The 17,363-nt window shown below is 43.1% G+C and overlaps 1 pseudogene; it reads left to right on the forward strand.

Moving 5' to 3' along the window:
• Positions 1 to 17,363, forward strand: part of LOC132355858 (CDKN2AIP N-terminal-like protein) — a 31,805-nt pseudogene that overhangs the window by 13,758 nt on the left and 684 nt on the right.

Consider the following 17,363-nt stretch of genomic DNA (forward strand, 5'->3'; position numbering starts at 1 on the left):
CCATTTTCTCAAACTCCTTCAGCTTAAAATATTTAATATACCCAGGGGCAGTATTGCGGGGGAGCATGTCCTGAACCCCACGTCCCAAGCATCTTCTTAAAAGTGCAAGTTGAAGGACCCATTAAACACTGTCCCTAGGGATGGATGTTGAATCACCTGGCTTTGCCTCTCACATATGAGCTCAGCCAAGGATGTAACTGGAGCATCTCACAATGCCGTCTCCGAGGAACAAGGACAGAGTGACAGCACTTCTGAGCATGTGTCCTTGGCCTGCTCCCCACCCAGAATCTGAGGCTGCCCCCAAGGTTTTGAGACTTCTCTCCACATACTGACCATAATCAGATTTCCAGACTGTAGGTATCCCCTTTCTAATGCAGAAATATAAAACCTACTGGGGTTCAGATGTGCGATTTAGATTCAACTAATCACATGCTCCTGCGGGGGGTTCTGACTCAGGACTGACACGTGGAGACAGAGACAGGAAACAGGGCATCATTTTGTTGGCATGGATCGTGGCAGAGGGAGCCCGGTTCTGGAGACCAAGCAGAATTGGCAGCTTCCTGATCCTGGTGAGGTGGCAGCTCCCTTGGTGAGCCAGGGTGACTCGGGGAGTCGGTTGTTCCTGGAAGCCTGCCTAGTGCTTGCAGCCCAGGTCTGCCCAGCAATTCCGTGAGCCCTCTGGCCCTTCAGAAACCCCCTCTGGCTTGAGCTAGCTAGAGTGGATCCTATTGTCTGCTACTAAGAACCCCCTGGCTAATACAGATGGAGTAAAGACAGCTGGGGGTGGTGCGGTGGGATGGGGGGGTGGGAAGAGACGTTCAGGATGTAGTAGAAGAGTCCAGAAAGAGAAATGGGAAGTTGGCAAATATTTTGAATAATGGCTACCATTTATTGCGTCTGTACCACGTGCATTATCTCCAACCCTTACAACTCTGTTAGGCATTACTATGCCCATTTTACAGCTGCGAAAATAGGCTCAGAATGGTTAAGGGACCTGCCCAAGGTCACAAAGCCTTCCACAGTGAATTAGGACTTTGAACCCAGATCCTTTGTGCTCGAGGCCCCGGATCTCTCCACTTTGTTCCTCTGCCCAGGCCAGCCCTGCTTGCAGAAAGGAGGGGAAACTCCTTCCCCCGTTCCTTTTACTCCTCCCGGTTTCCGGCTCTCACAGCCCAGACGTTCTGCTAGTCTGAGTCACACTACAGTTTACCTGCGTATGGGCTCAAGGGGTTAGGTGAGCAATTCATCCTTCAGGAACACCAATTACGTTAGAAAACACTGACATCGTGGGGGAAATTTCCATAATAGATGACAAACTGCCAAGAGTCCGTCACTGAGGGGCTGGGGTTACAGTGGCTATTTCTGTATTCTGTATTTCTGTATTTCTGTATTCAACTGTTGTTCTCTCTGAATTTTTTACAAAAAGCAAGTGTATGCCTTCTGTAGTTATATATCACAATTAGCACCACCAACAGGTGATGGAAGAGCAACAAAACATAAATTATGGTTGTGACTGGATGGTGGGAGGATTGGTGATTTTTATTTTCCTCTTTATGCATTTCTGCATTTCAACACGTTTCTAAAACAAGTGTGGGCTCAGGTTACTTTTAGCGACAAGGAACAGAAAACCCTTCCTCAAGCTGGACTGCACAATGCGGACATTGACAAGGGCACATGACGGGAAGTCTAGCAGGAAGGGGAGCCCCAGGCACGGCGGCGACGTGTCACCAAAGACCTGCTCTGCTCCCTCCACCTCTACTCTCTGTGGCCCCAGGACCACCCCCATCCCCATCAAAGGCCACTTCCCCTCGTGGGCACAGCACAGGTGTCGCAGTCCCAGGAAGCAGAGTGGACACAGCAGTGCCCAGACACAGAAATGGGCTGTCTTTTTCGGTGTCTCCTTTTTAGATGGCAGGAGCCCTTCCGGAACCCGCTAGCAGACTTCCCTGTGGGTCTCATTGATCAGAACTGGGTTACATGCCCACTCCTAAATCAGTCCCTGGGAGAAGGGGGATGCCTTAGATTTACCTGGTCTGCCTGCCAGAGCTGGGGCAGGGTCAGCTTCCCCTGGAGTTCCGCCGCCCCCGCATGTGAAGGAGGGTGGGCACCTGAGCAGAGTCCGGCCTTGGGAAGGAAGACATGGGCAGTGGATGCCGTGTAGACAGTCTGCTGTAGCGTATATTATTTTATAATTTAAAAAATTACATTGATATTTAAAATTTTTAAATCACCCTTGTTGTGGTTGGAACCACAGGTGAGAGCTTTGGCAGGAGCTGTGTCCATGGGTCCCCTCTGTTTATGAAACCTTTCTGCTCCTTCATGGAGAATAATCACGGTCTAAGCTGGAACAAAAGCCTTCTTTTTCTGCTTCAGAGTATTGTTTTATCTCTGGGAACATCAAGAGCCGAACAAGTCCCAGCTGGCAGTCATGGGGCCTGAATTTCCTCAGGTATGTCTATCAGTTGGGTCACAGGGCTCCCTGCCTTGGCTAATAAAATTCCTTTCTTAAGGTGTTATGGCTCAAAATTAAGTTTTATTGTGTCCCTAACCACGAAGAGCACTAAGCTTTTATCGGACATCATTTGAGGCAGACTTCTCAAACATCTAAAAATTTTTTAAAATTTATTTTATTGAAGTATGGTTGATTTACAATGTTGTGTTAATTTCTGCTGTACAGCAAAGTGATTCTGTGACACAGTATATACATTCTTCTTCATATTCTTTTCCATTATGGTTTAATCACAAGATATTGAATACAGTTCCCAGTGCTATACAGCAGGACCTTATTGTTTATCCGTTCTATATATAATAGTTTGCATCTGCTAACCCCAAACTTCCAGACTATCCCTCCCCCACCTCCTCTCCCCCTTGGCAACCATAAGTCTGTTCTCTATGTCTGTGAGGCTGTTTCTGTTTCATAGATAAGTTCATTTGTGTCATATTTTAGATTCCACATATAAGTGATATCATACGGTATTTGTCTTTCTCTTTCTGACCTACTTCACTTAGTATGATAATCTCTAGGTCCATGCATGTTGCTGCAAATGGCATTATCTCATTCTTTTTTATGGCTGAGTAATATTCTATCATATATATGTATCACATCTACTTTATCCATTCATGAGACTTCTTAAACATTTAAGGGCTTGGCCAAGATGAATGAAATGGTTTTGAAGATGTCTTGGATCCCAGCATTGCAAATCTGAGGGTGGGGGTAAGAGGAGCCACTTGGAGGTACGTCGGGTTTTCCTGCATCCATGAATTTTCTCAGCATCACTTTCAGCAAGTTTGAACCAGCTGCAGAGAAATCATCGGTTTCTTTCAGCCTGTTGTACAGTTGCTAAACTGTGTAATGCAAAGGATGCAGAAACTAAGACAGAGGGTTCAATGTCTTCCATCAGAGAGCAAGCTTTGCTTTGTATCGAGACCCCAGTTGGCCTCGTAGTCTTTGCTGCTGGGACAGAAAAATAAGTGGATTTAAAGAAAAAGAAAGGGGAATAAAACCTTTCTATTATTTTCACCAAGTTAAGGGTACCTTTAATTTCATTCAGCATTCTCAAACTTGAACTTAATCAGGGTTTTTTGGCCTCCATTACGTCATGTGCCAGGCGCTTGGGAACTCCATTATTATAAATCTCAGAACAATTAGCGGATGGAAGAATAAATGGAACATTAAAAAGTCACACAGGGACAGTTACAGAAAGATAGAGAAGATGAAAAGGCAGAGGGCTATGTCCCAGATGAAGGAACAAGATAAAAACCCAGAAAAACAACTAAATGAAGTGGAGATAGGCAACCTTCCAGAAAAAGAATTCAGAATAATGATAGTGAAGATGATCCAGGACCTTGGAATAAGAATGGAGGCAAAGATTGAGAAGATGCAAGAAATGATTAACAAAGACCTAGAAGAATTAAAGAACAAACAAACAGAGATGACCAATACAATAACTGAAATGAAAACTACACTAGAAGGAATCAATAGCAGAATAACTGAGGCAGAAGAACGGATAAGTGACCTGGAAGACAGAATGATGGAATTCACTGCTGCGGAACAGACTAAAGAAAAAAGAATGAAAAGAAATGAAGACAGCCTAAGAGACCTCTGGGACAACATTAAACGCAACAACATTCGCATTATAGGGGTCCCAGAAGGAGAAGAGAGAGAGAAAGGACCAGAGAAAATATTTGAAGAGATTATAGTCGAAAACTTCCCTAACATGGGAAAGGAAATAGCCACCCAAGTCCAGGAAGCGCAGAGAGTCCCATACAGGATAAACCCAAGGAGAAACACGCCGAGACACATAGTAATCAAAGTGGCAAAAATTAAAGACAAAGAAAAATTATTGAAAGCAGCAAGGGAAAAACGACAAATAACATACAAGGGAACTCCCATAAGGTTAACAGCTGATTTCTCAGCAGAAACTCTGCAAGCCAGAAGGGAGTGGCATGATATACTTAAAGTGATGAAAGGGAAGAACCTACAACCAAGATTACTCTACCCGGCAAGGATCTCATTTAGATTTGATGGAGAAATCAAAAGCTTTACAGACAAGCAAAAGCTAAGAGAATTCAGCACCACCAAACCAGCTCTACAACAAATGCTAAAGGAACTTCTCTAAGTGGGAAACACAAGAGAAGAAAAGGACCTACAAAAACAAACCCAAAACAATTAAGAAAATGGTCATAGGAACATACATATCGATTATTACCTTAAACGTGAATGGATTAAATGCCCCAACCAAAAGACATAGACTGGCTGAATGGATACAAAAACAAGACCCATATATATGCTGTCTACAAGAGACCCACTTTAGACCTAGGGACACATACAGACTGAAAGTGAGGGGATGGAAAAAGATATTCCATGCAAATGGAAATCAAAAGAAAGCTGGAGTAGCTATACTCATATCAGATAAAATAGACTTTAAAATAAAGAATGTTACAAGAGACAAGGAAGGACACTACATAATGATCCAGGGATCAATCCAAGAAGAAGATATAACAATTATAAATATATATGCACCCAACATAGGAGCACCTCAATACATAAGGCAACTGCTAACAGCTATAAAAGAGGAAATCGACAGTAACACAATAATAGTGGGGGACTTTAACACCTCACTTACACCAATGGACAGATCATCCAAAATGAAAATAAATAAGGAAACAGAAGCTTTAAATGACACAATAGACCAGATAGATTTAATTGATATATATCGGACATTCCATCCAAAAACAGCAGATTACACGTTCTTCTCAAGTGCGCACGGAACATTCTCCAAGATAGATCACATCTTGGGTCACAAATCAAGCCTCAGTAAATTTAAGAAAATTGAAATCATATCAAGCATCTTGTCTGACCACAACGCTATGAGATTAGAAATGAATTACAGGGAAAAAAACGTAAAAAGGACAAACACATGGAGGCTAAACAATACGCTACTAAATAACCAAGAGATCACTGAAGAAATCAAAGAGGAAATAAAAAAATACCTAGAGACAAATGACAATGAAAACACGACGACCCAAAACCTATGGGATGCAGCAAAAGCAGTTCTAAGAGGGAAGTTTATAGCTATACAAGCCTACCTAAAGAAACAAGAAAAAGCTCAAGTAAACAATCTAACCTTACACTTAAAGAAACTAGAGAAAGAAGAACAAACAAAACCCAAAGTTAGCAGAAGGAAAGAAATCATAAAGATCAGAGCAGAAATAAATGAAATAGAAACAAAGAAAACAATAGCAAAGATCAATAAAACTAAAAGTTGGTTCTTTGAGAAGATAAACAAAATTGATAAGCCATTAGCCAGACTCATCAAGAAAAAGAGGGAGAGGACTCAAATCAATAAAATCAGAAATGAAAAAGGAGAAGTTACAACAGACACTGCAGAAATACAAAGCATCCTAAGAGACTACTACAAGCAACTTTATGCCAATAAAATGGACAACCTGGAAGAAATGGACAAATTCTTAGAAAGGTATAACCTTCCAAGACTGAACCAGGAAGAAATAGAAAATATGAACAGACCAATCACAAGTAATGAAATTGAAACTGTGATTAAAAATCTTCCAACAAACAAAAGTCCAGGACCAGACGGCTTCACAGGTGAATTCTATCAAACATTTAGAGAAGAGCTAACACCCATCCTTCTCAAACTCTTCCAAAAAATTGCAGAGGAAGGAACACTCCCAAACTCATTCTATGAGGCCACCATCACCCTGATACCAAAACCAGACAAAGACACTACAAAAAAAGAAAATTACAGACCAATATCACTGATGAATATAGATGCAAAAATCCTCAACAAAATACTAGCAAACAGAATCCAACAACACATTAAAAGGATCATACACCACGATCAAGTGGGATTTATCCCAGGGATGCAAGGATTCTTCAATATACGCAAATCAATCAATGTGATACACCATATTAACAAATTGAAGAATAAAAACCATATGATCATCTCAATAGATGCAGAAAAAGCTTTTGACAAAATTCAACACCCATTTCTGATAAAAACTCTCCAGAAAGTGGGCATAGAGGGAAGCTACCTCAACATAATAAAGGCCATATATGACAAACCCACAGCAAACATCATTCTCAATGGTGAAAAACTGAAAGCATTTCCTCTAAGATCAGGAACGAGACAAGGATGCCCACTCTCACCACTATTATTCAACATAGTTTTGGAAGTCCTAGCCACGGCAATCAGAGAAGAAAAAGAAATAAAAGGAATACAAATTGGAAAAGAAGAAGTAAAACTGTCACTGTTTGCGGATGACATGATACTATACATAGAGAATCCTAAAACTGCCACCAGAAAACTGCTAGAGCTAATTAGTGAATATGGTAAAGTTGCAGGATACAAAATTAATGCACAGAAATCTCTTGCATTCCTATACACTAATGATGAAAAATCTGAAAGAGAAATTATGGAAACACTCCCATTTACCATTGCAACAAAAAGAATAAAATACCTAGGAATAAACCTACCTAGGGAGACAAAAGACCTGTATGCAGAAAACTATAAGACACTGATGAAAGAAATTAAAGATGATACCAACAGATGGAGAGATATACCATGTTCTTGGATTGGAAGAATCAACATTGTGAAAATGAGTATACTACCCAAAGCAATCTACAGATTCAATGCAATCCCTATCAAATTACCAATGGCATTTTTTACTGAGCTAGAACAAATCATCTTAAAATTTGTATGGAGACACAAAAGACCCCGAATAGGCAAAGCAGTCTTGAGGCAAAAAAATGGAGCTGGAGGAATCAGACTCCCTGACTTCAGACTATACTACAAAGCTACAGTAATCAAGACAATATGGTACTGGCACAAAAACAGAAACATAGATCAATGGAACAAGATAGAAAGCCCAGACATTAACCCACGCACCTATGGTCAACTAATCTATGACAAAGGAGGCAAAGATATACAATGGAGAAAAGACAGTCTCTTCAATAAGTGGTGCTGGGAAAACTGGACAGCTACATGTAAAAGAATGAAATTAGAATACTCCCTAACACCATACACAAAAATAAACTCAAAATGGATTAGAGACCTAAATATAAGACTGGACACTATAAAACTCTTAGAGGAAAACATAGGAAGAACACTCTTTGACATAAATCACAGCAAGATCTTTTTTGATCCACCTCCTAGAGTAATGGAAATAAAAACAAAAATAAACAAGTGGGACCTAATGAAACTTCAAAGCTTTTGCACAGCAAAGGAAACCATAAACAAGACGAAAAGACAACCCTCAGAATGGGAGAAAATATTTGCAAATGAATCAACGGACAAAGGATTAATCTCCAAAATATATAAACAGCTCATTCAGCTCAATATCAAAGAAACAAACACCCCAATCCAAAAATGGGCAGAAGACCTAAATAGACATTTCTCCAAAGAAGACATACAGATGGCCACGAAGCACATGAAAAGATGCTCAACATCACTAATTATTAGAGAAATGCAAATCAAAACTACAATGAGGTATCACCTCACTCCTGTTAGAATGGGCATCATCAGAAAATCTACAAACAACAAATGCTGGAGAGGGTGTGGTGAAAAGGGAACCCTCTTGCACTGTTGGTGGGAATGTAAATTGATACAGCCACTATGGAGAACAATATGGAGGTTCCTTAAAAAACTAAAAATAGAATTACCATATGACCCAGCAATCCCACTACTGGGCATATACCCAGAGAAAACCGTAATTCAAAAAGACACATGCACCCGAATGTTCATTGCAGCACTATTTACAATAGCCAGGTCATGGAAGCAACCTAAATGCCCATCAACAGACGAATGGATAAAGAAGATGTGGTACATATATACAATGGAATATTACTCAGCCATAAAAAGGAACGAAATTGAGTCATTTGTTGAGACGTGGATGGATCTAGAGACTGTCATACAGAGTGAAGTAAGTCAGAAAGAGAAAAACAAATATCGTATATTAATGCATGTATGCGGAACCTAGAAAAATGGTACAGATGAGCCAGTTTGCAGGGCAGAAGTTGAGACACAGATGTAGAGAATGGACATATGGACACCAAGGGGGGAAAACTGCGGTGGGGTGGGGATGGTGGTGTGCTGAATTGGGCGATTGGGATTGACATGTATACACTGATGTGTATAAAACTGATGCCTAATAAGAAACTGCAGTATAAAAAAACAAACAAAACAACTAATACTAAACTTTCATTGGGTTATTTGTATGGAAATATGTTAATATAAATGTTTCAGACATTACATGAAATTTCTAAAAATCTTATATTTGTATTTGTATGGAAATATGTATGGAAATATGTTAATATAAATGTTTCAGACATTACATGAAATTTCTAAAAATCATATTTGTATTTGTATGGAAATATGTATGGAAATATGTTAATATAAATGTTTCAGACATTACATGAAATTACTAAAAATCTTATATTTGTACTTGTATGGAAATATGTATGGAAATATGTTAATATAAATGTTTCAGACATTACATGAAATTTCTAAAAATCTTAAAAAAAAAAAAAAAAAAAAAAAAAGTCACACAGGTTATTGCCACTTGCTATTTAAAGAATGTATGAGTCAAGCCTATTTGACTGCAACACAGAGGTCATATGGAAATATCTTAAGGCCAGATACGTTCCCGGTTTGTGAGCTCAGCAGAATGTCCGGGGACTCGCAGGTGTGTCTGTCCATCAGGTGCTCCCACACTGCCAGTCGGATGCCACCTGGGCATCCACATGCCTATGTGCTTAGGGGTGATGGGCATTTCACCACGACACCTGGGCGTTCAGGTCTTGAACCTGGTGAGTTGGAAGAAAGAACAAAAAGGAGAAACAATGCGTTTAACCTCTGCAGAGAGAGGTTAATGCAACGGAAACACTCACGTGAGTGTTGGAGTCAAACAGTATTAGGGTCACATTCTCTGCCCTGGAAGTCACTGTGTGTGTCTTGGTGTCCCAACCTGTAAAATGGGCTCTTATGAGGATCCCTGCCTAGCGGCCGGCCAATACAGTCAGTGTGCAGCAGAGGGGGCTGTTATTAAACCATAACTAACTTAACTAGGGTACCATATTCAGTTACCATATGGGGTGAGAGGCACCACCCACTGCCTCCAAAGATCCGAATTCTCTGTGAGGATTAAGCAGGCCTCCTTGTGCCTCCGTTTCCCTGGGTGTAGAATGAGCCCAGGTTGCCAGCATCACAGGGGTTCCTGGAAGGCTCCCCCGAGCTGCCAAGAGGCTGGTCCTCAGAGAAGCCCTTTGTGTGCCCGAGGGGGTCCCCGGAGACAAGCTCCTCTGCAGATGCACATGGTGAGCCTCTGAGCAAGGCCCGCCCACCGCGGAGGCCGCCCCGGGAGCCAAGGACTTTTTTGTTTGTTTTTAATTGTTATTTATTTATTTACTTATTTATTTATTTGGCTGCGTTGAGTCTTCGTTGCTCCGCACGGGCTTTTTCTAGTCGCGGTGAGCGGGGGCTGCTCTTCATCGCCGTGAGCAGGCTTCTCATTGCAGTGGCTTCTCTTGCTGCAGAGCACGGGCTCTAGAGCGCAGGCTCAGTAGTTGTGGCTCACAGGCTCTAGAGCGCAGGCTCAGTAGTTGTGGCGCACGGGCTTAGCTGCCCCGCGGCATGTGGGACCTTCCCTGACAAGGGTTCGAACCCGTGTCCCCTGCACTGGCAGGTGGATTTTTAACCACTGCGCCACCAGGGAAGTCCCGAGAGCAGGGTCTTTGTTCTCTGGCTCTTTCAGAGCCCGGGCCCTAAAGTGGACTGTAGGCCCGCCTTGGCCTTCTTTTGGCCTCACTTTCCTTAAAGCCACGCTTGTTGGAGGTCAGGCAAGAGCACGTGCCCTCGGAGTCCTGGAGGCCCCCCCATGGGTTGCAAGCACCTTCTCACCTTCAGGCTGAACCAGTGATGCAGTGAAAGGGGAGCGTGCAGGAAGTGCCCCCTTCCCTCCAACCGGACTTCGGTTCTAACCAACTGTAGAGGGTGGAATGGGGGTTGCCCCCAAAAGATGTGTCCAAGTCCTAACCCCAGGTAGCTGGGAACATGGCCTTATTTGGAAATAGGGTCTTTGCAGATACAGTTAAGTTGAGGATCTGGAGGGAAGAGGAGCTCGTTGTGGATTTGGGGGGCGGGGCCCTGAATCCAAAGACTGGTGTCCTTATAGAGAAAGGACATTCAGAGACACACAGGGAAAAGGCAGATGCACAGACTAGAGGACATGAATGCAGCCCTAAGACATGGGATGCCTGGGGCCCGAGAAGCTGGAAGAGGCAGGAAGTGACCTCCCCTAGAGCCTCAGGAGGGAGCACGGCTCTGCCAGCACCTTGATTTTTCCTCCAGAACTGTGAGAGAATAGATTTCTATTGTTTTAAGCCACCTGGTTTGTGGCAATTTGTTACAGCAGTCCCAGGAAACTAACACACCAGCCCCAGGTGCTTCCTGAGCCTAGGTGGTAAACCTGCTGAGTAAAGTTCAGAGGTGTAGCTTGTGTCCCTGGGGGTAAGGAGTGAGGGCGAGCAGGCTCTTGGTTTTGCATCAGAGTGTTGCACGTTTCTGGGGAGCCGCAGAAGGTTGGCTGGTGTCCTGGAGGCAGCCGAGGGTCACTCTTTGGCAGGAGCACAGTACTTGTCAGAGGTCACGGAGGGAGTAAAGCTGGCAGGCACTTCCCTTTTAGGATCAGTTATGCATTCACACTTGGGCGTTTGCTCCAGTGAGCTTTGTGAATTTGGAGGGTGGCAGGGACTGTTGTATCCAGCTAAGCAAGATGACCGTCTCTGCAGGCGTCCCCTGATCCCTTCAAGTCCTATGTAGCTCGTAATTATGGAAAGTGGTTTACCAAGAAAGACCCCGTATTGTTTCAGCATGTCTGTGCTTACAGCCATTCAAGTGAGGACTGATCTTTTGAACAACACTCTTCATATTATTTTTCCGTTTGGGGGAAATTTAAGATGGGGGAAGGACTGATCTAAATAATAGAGGATGATGCCGGTAACCAACCACAGGGGTAGGCAGGAGAATAATCTATGCTTAGAGAACATTCCGGAGGCAGAGCTGTGTAGGATGTCTGGCTGTGGGAAGCATTTACATACAGCCTAACCATTTCCAAAGCGTTTTCACAAATATTTTCTTATCTCAGCTTAGCAACCTTGTGAGATACATTTTTCTGACACCAAATCCCGTCAACTTCCTACTTTAGAAAACTTGTTTTGTTTTGTTTTTTTTCCCTTTAGAAAAGAAAAATCCTAAAAGCTGCTTTGGGCTACTGAGGGGGCCCAATCAGGCACACAGGCCCTGCCATGGTGGGAAGGGAGGGGAGATGGAATTTTCAGCAGGTGTGAAATGAGCAGATGTGTGATTCTCAGCAGGAGGTCACAGAATATTCTGGAGGCAGAGCTGTAAGATGCCTGGCTGTGGGATGCACCCCAAATAAACACTCCCCCCACAGACAAAAAGTGGTTGGGGGGATAGGCGATTTGGGGGTCTGACGTGGCCCTGTCTTTCACCCACGTCAAGGAGGAAGCGGGGGAGCTCTGGGCTCCGACGGGTCCTGTCCATCTCTTCCCTGTGCAGTCCAGTCTCTGCCCACAGAACTGAGGTGGAGGATATTCTCGTCCATATTTAGCCTTGGGAAAATTGCTTTACTAATCGAATTTGGGGCGCTCTGCTTATCCTAACCAGGTCACCCCTTGTTCCGTGGCCTGTGGTCTGTCCCTTGTTAGCGCTCCTTTCCGTGTGCGAGGCCACCCCACCCTACCTGGTGTGACCCAAGGTGGAGTAGCCGGGGATGAATTGCTGACTTGCTAATCTAAGTCCCCATCTGGCCTATGAAAGCGCCACACAGCTGCACCAGGGTAGGAGAAGCAAGGACAATATTCTGTGAGAGAAACAAAGCAAAAAACAGTCTGATTGCGTTGCCTATTTTTATTCCTCTGAGCCAGAAGCTAAAAGGGCTCAGGTCATCCTTTCTTGTCCTAAATCTCATTGGATGAGTGCTATGCTTTCCAGAGCACACGGCAGCAATTCTCTTAAGCTGGGCTGCTTCCCTAAGCTTGATGTCCTCGCTTGGTGACACAGGGGACAGCACAGGGGGGTGGGGTGAAGTGCTGAGAGCACGGCTCCCAAGGACGTATCAGCTCAGTGCAGGGGGTGGAGAGACGTGTTTAACGCACACAGAATAAAGGCCTAATTGAAGACTCATCACTTCAACCCAACCAGTATTTAACAGGGTTCTGGAAAATGCCAAGCGCATAGGCGGAAGAACATGAGTGGATGTGATCCCAGGACCCAAGCAACTTACAACTGGAGGGGAGAGACAGACCCAATTCATTTACAGTCTCATTTCAGGCAGTGTGCCTTACGGTGGAAGTGTCAAGTGCTTAGACACAGAGGAGAAGAAGAGGAAAAGGAAAGGCTTTGGGGAGGGGTTACAGAGCTTAAGAGGCTGTGTGGTCGTCACTGTTTACATGTCTGTCCCATGCAGTAGGCTGAGCTCCTTGAAGGAAAATCTGTTTTTATATAGTGGATCTTCCCACACTCCTGTGCTAAATATGGTGTCTGAATAAATTACGGGGCTGAATACATTTTTGCTGAGTTAACGAAGGAATAAATAAATGAGCAGATAAAGTGGAGATGAAACTAAAATCATTCTGGACAAAGGAAAGATTTATAGAAGACCTCGGATGGCAGGCTTTGAAGCTTAAATTTATCTCTGTTGTCAGTGTTAGATTTTGAGCAAAGGAGTGAGTGTGTGTGTGTGTGTGTGTGTGTGTGTGTGTGTTTGAAAGAGAATTTTGCCAGCAGCATGGAGAGTGCCTTGGAAGAGGAAAGACTCTGAGGTGGGGAAACCAATTAAGATATGGGGAGCTTTGCCTCTCCAGGTTGAAATGAAATATTTTAGAAATATGTAAGGCTGGATGATAACTTTTGCAGATCTGGTTTCTTGGCCTGAAGTTTTCCCAGGTTGGGAATGATGCAATGGTATTAGCTCAAGACCACTGGATGACTGCCAGAGCAGGATGAAGAAATTGTGCCTGTAGGGTAACCTATATTTTTCGTACTTTTCCAGGCTGGAAACTTTGCCAGCTGGTCCATGTCAGGATAATCTGTCATGCCTTGCAAGGCTGTCTTTTACCCTTTTACTACCAAATGAGAAAGTGATCCCTTCCAGAAGTGGAAGAGACCTGACACGTCCCAGTAGCTGGCCAAAGTGCAAGGTGCAAATGCCAAGGTGGGTAGGGCTACCAGAGAATCAGAACTAGGTGTTCTCAGCACAGCCTAAATATTTCATTGACCCTGCCACTTAGTAATGTTCAAAGGGGTCATTCAGACTTACCTCCTATGTATCTCGCTGTTGTGGGGAAGAGGTTGGGTTCTGCAGGCTGAAATTTTAGCTAAGACCGTCACTTGTCTCCCAGTGTCTTTCCTGCAATGACCCAATCCTCTTGGTGTCAACAACTTCCCATGCTTTCCTTGAGATGACTCTTCATATTGTGCTAAGATCAATGGAGAAGATGTGGTCGGAGGGACCAGTAACAGCGTCCCCAGCTCAGGTCAATCCTGTTGGGGAAGAAGTAACAGGCCACAGGGTCTGTGTCCAGGCTGTAGATGCCGCATCCTGTCGTCAGCCAGAGTGACCACCAGGAACGGCAGCTTCAGACTCAGGCTCCTAGTGGGGACTCAGCTGAGCAACACAAAGGAACCAGAGTGTCTTGCTGTGGATGCCAGAGCTTGGGAATCCTCCGTTTCCATCACAAAGACACCTGATACATGGCCTTTACACAGTACCCGGCAGGGCTTCCATCTACCAAGTAAAAGGGGACACAGACACTCCTCAAGCTAGGGACTCACTCAAGGTGTTTCGGATACTCTCATAATATGACCTTAGAGAGAGTCTGTCTGAGGAAGAGAGCAGGTGCGCAGCTGAAGACAGGAGCAGCCACGTGGTCTGTGCTGCAGCACTGTCCTTTGCTCTGCTTGTCACACACCCACTACTGCACACACACACACTGCTTCCAAGGAAGCATCATTCGAGGAAGGACATTTGATCCTCTTCAGCCTTTCTTCCTACTTGCCGGAGGTACAGGATACATCATGATGATGGCAAAGCAGCAAGACAGAAGGAACCCATGTCCCTGATGATGAGACCTGAGGCCACCTGCATCCACATTCTGGTGGTCTTTTGGGAGCTGGCCATTGACAGTGATGGTGGAGGTGTCATTCCCACCCTGGACTCCATTCACATGCAAGGGACACAGACTTCTATCTTGTCAAGGCACTTTTACTTTGGGCTTTTGATCACTGGCAGCCAAACCTGATCCCGATACACGTCTCCACTTCCCCCTCCGTACGTGCTCATCTTTATGCCTCACACAGCATCTGACACATAATAAGAACTCCATGCACGTGTGTTAAAAGGACTGGATCTTTCTGCTTAACTCTGAAGCGTGGTGCTCAGTACTGTTTCTTATAGATTTTGGATACACACCCAATAGAACTGATTTTATTTATTTATTTATTTTTATTTTAAAATGTTTATTTATTTACTTGGCTGTGCTGGGTTTTAGTTGTGGCATGAGGGATCTTTCAGTCGCGGCATCCGGGATCTTAGTTGTGGCATGCGGCATCTAGTTCCCTGACCGGGGATGGAACCCAGGCCTCCTGCATTGGGAGCGTGGAGTCTTAACCACTGGACCACCAGGGAAATCCCTAGAACTGATTGTGAAACAATCAAACATACCATAACTTATGCATCTAGATGAGTATTGTTTCCTTCAAATTACTGGCCTTGGGAATTTGTTCATGTATCTTAATGATACTACTTAAAGATACTGTTCACGTGGGAATATAAATTGGTACAGCCACTATGGAGAACAGTGAGGAGTTTCCTTAAAAAAACTAAAAATAGAGCTACCATATGATCCAGCAGTCCCACTCCTGGGCATATATCTAGAGAAAACTATAATTCCAAAAGATACATGCACCCCAACGTTCATTGCAGCTCTATTTACAATAGCCAGGACATGGAAGCAACCTAAATGTCCACTGACTGAGGAATGGATAAAGAAGATGTGGTACATATACACACAATGGAATATTACTCAGCCATAAAAAAGAATGAAATAATGCCATTTGCAGTGACATGGGTGGACCTGGAGATTGTCATACTGAGTGAAGTAAGTCAGACAGAGAAAGACAAATATCATGTGATATCACTTATATGTGGAATCTAAAAAAATGGTACAAATGGATTTATTTACAAAACAGGAATAGAGTCACAGATGTAGAAAACAAACTTATGGTTACCAAGGGGGAAAGGGGAGGGAGGGATAAATTAGGAGACTGGGATTGACATATATACGTTACTATGTATAAAATAGATAACTAATAAGAACCTACTGTACAGCACAGGGAACTCTACTCAATACTCTATAATGACCTATATGGGAAAAGAACTTTAAAAAGAGTGGATATATGTATATGTATAACCGATTCACTTTGCTGTACACCTGAAACTAACACAACATTGTAAATCAACTATACTCCAATAAAAATTAATTTTAAAAAACCCAAAAAATAAAAATTATCAGACTTTAAAATTTTGCCATATGTTAAAAAAAAAAGTTTGAATGTTCTAAAAAAAATAAAATAAAGATACTATTCGTAGTATGGAGGTTCCTTAAAAAGCTAAAAATAGAACTACCATATGACCTAGCAATCCCAATACTGGGCATATACCCTGAGAAAACCATAATTCAAAAAGAGTCATGTACCACAATGTTCATTGCAGCACTATTTACAATAGCCAGAACATGGAAGCAACCTAAGTGTCCATCGACAGATGAATGGATAAAGAAGATGTGGCACATACATACAATTGAATATTACTCAGCCATAAAAAGAAACGAAACTGAGTTATTTGTAGTGAGGTGGATGGACTTAGAGTCTGTCATACAGAGTGAAGTAAGTCAGAAAGACAAAAACAAATACCATATGCTAACGCATATATATGGAATCTAAAAAAAAAAAAAAAGGTTCTCATGAACCTAGGGGCAGGACAGGAATAAAGATGCAGACGTAGAGAATGGACTTGAGGACACGGGGAGGGGGAAGTGTAAGCTGGGACGAAGTGAGAGAGTAGCATGGACATATATAAACTACCAAATGTAAAACAGATAGCTAGTGGGAAGTAGCTGCATAGCACAGGGAGATCAGCTCGGTGCTTTGTGACCACCTAGAGGGGTGGGATAGGGAGAGTGGGAGGGAGATGCAAGAGGGAGGGGATGTGGGGATATATGTATACGTATAGCTGATTCACTTTGTTATACGGCAGAAACTAACACAACAATGTAAAGCAATTATACTCCAATAAAGATGTTAAGATCACATGACCCAGAACTGCAAAGTGAGAGCTCTGGATCCCCCTGATCGAAAGATTGGTTCAGGGATGGTCATGTGATCCAGGTCAGGCCCTGGGATTACTGTTTGTGTATCTTATTTTCTTGAGACATTTTTCAATACCTCATTTGTGATTATGCCATGATTTGTCATCCTCAGTGGTGACAAACCATCTTTTCTGTTAAAAATATTTTCCTATAGGTAACTTCAAGCACATACAAAAGTGTACAGAGGAACATAATAAACAATGATCAATTTAGAACCAACCTTATTTCATCTAGGCCCTTCCTCCTCTCTTTCCCCATCTGGATTATTCCGACACTAATCCCAGAGATCACATCATTTCACCCCCAAATATTTCAGCGTGTACTCCTAAAAAGAGAAGGCTTCTTTAAGAGATATCAATATTAGCCAGAATACCATTATCCCACCTAAACAATTAAT

The sequence above is a fragment of the Balaenoptera ricei genome, chromosome 20, assembly GCF_028023285.1.
Source record: "Balaenoptera ricei isolate mBalRic1 chromosome 20, mBalRic1.hap2, whole genome shotgun sequence".
Taxonomy (NCBI): domain Eukaryota; kingdom Metazoa; phylum Chordata; class Mammalia; order Artiodactyla; family Balaenopteridae; genus Balaenoptera; species Balaenoptera ricei.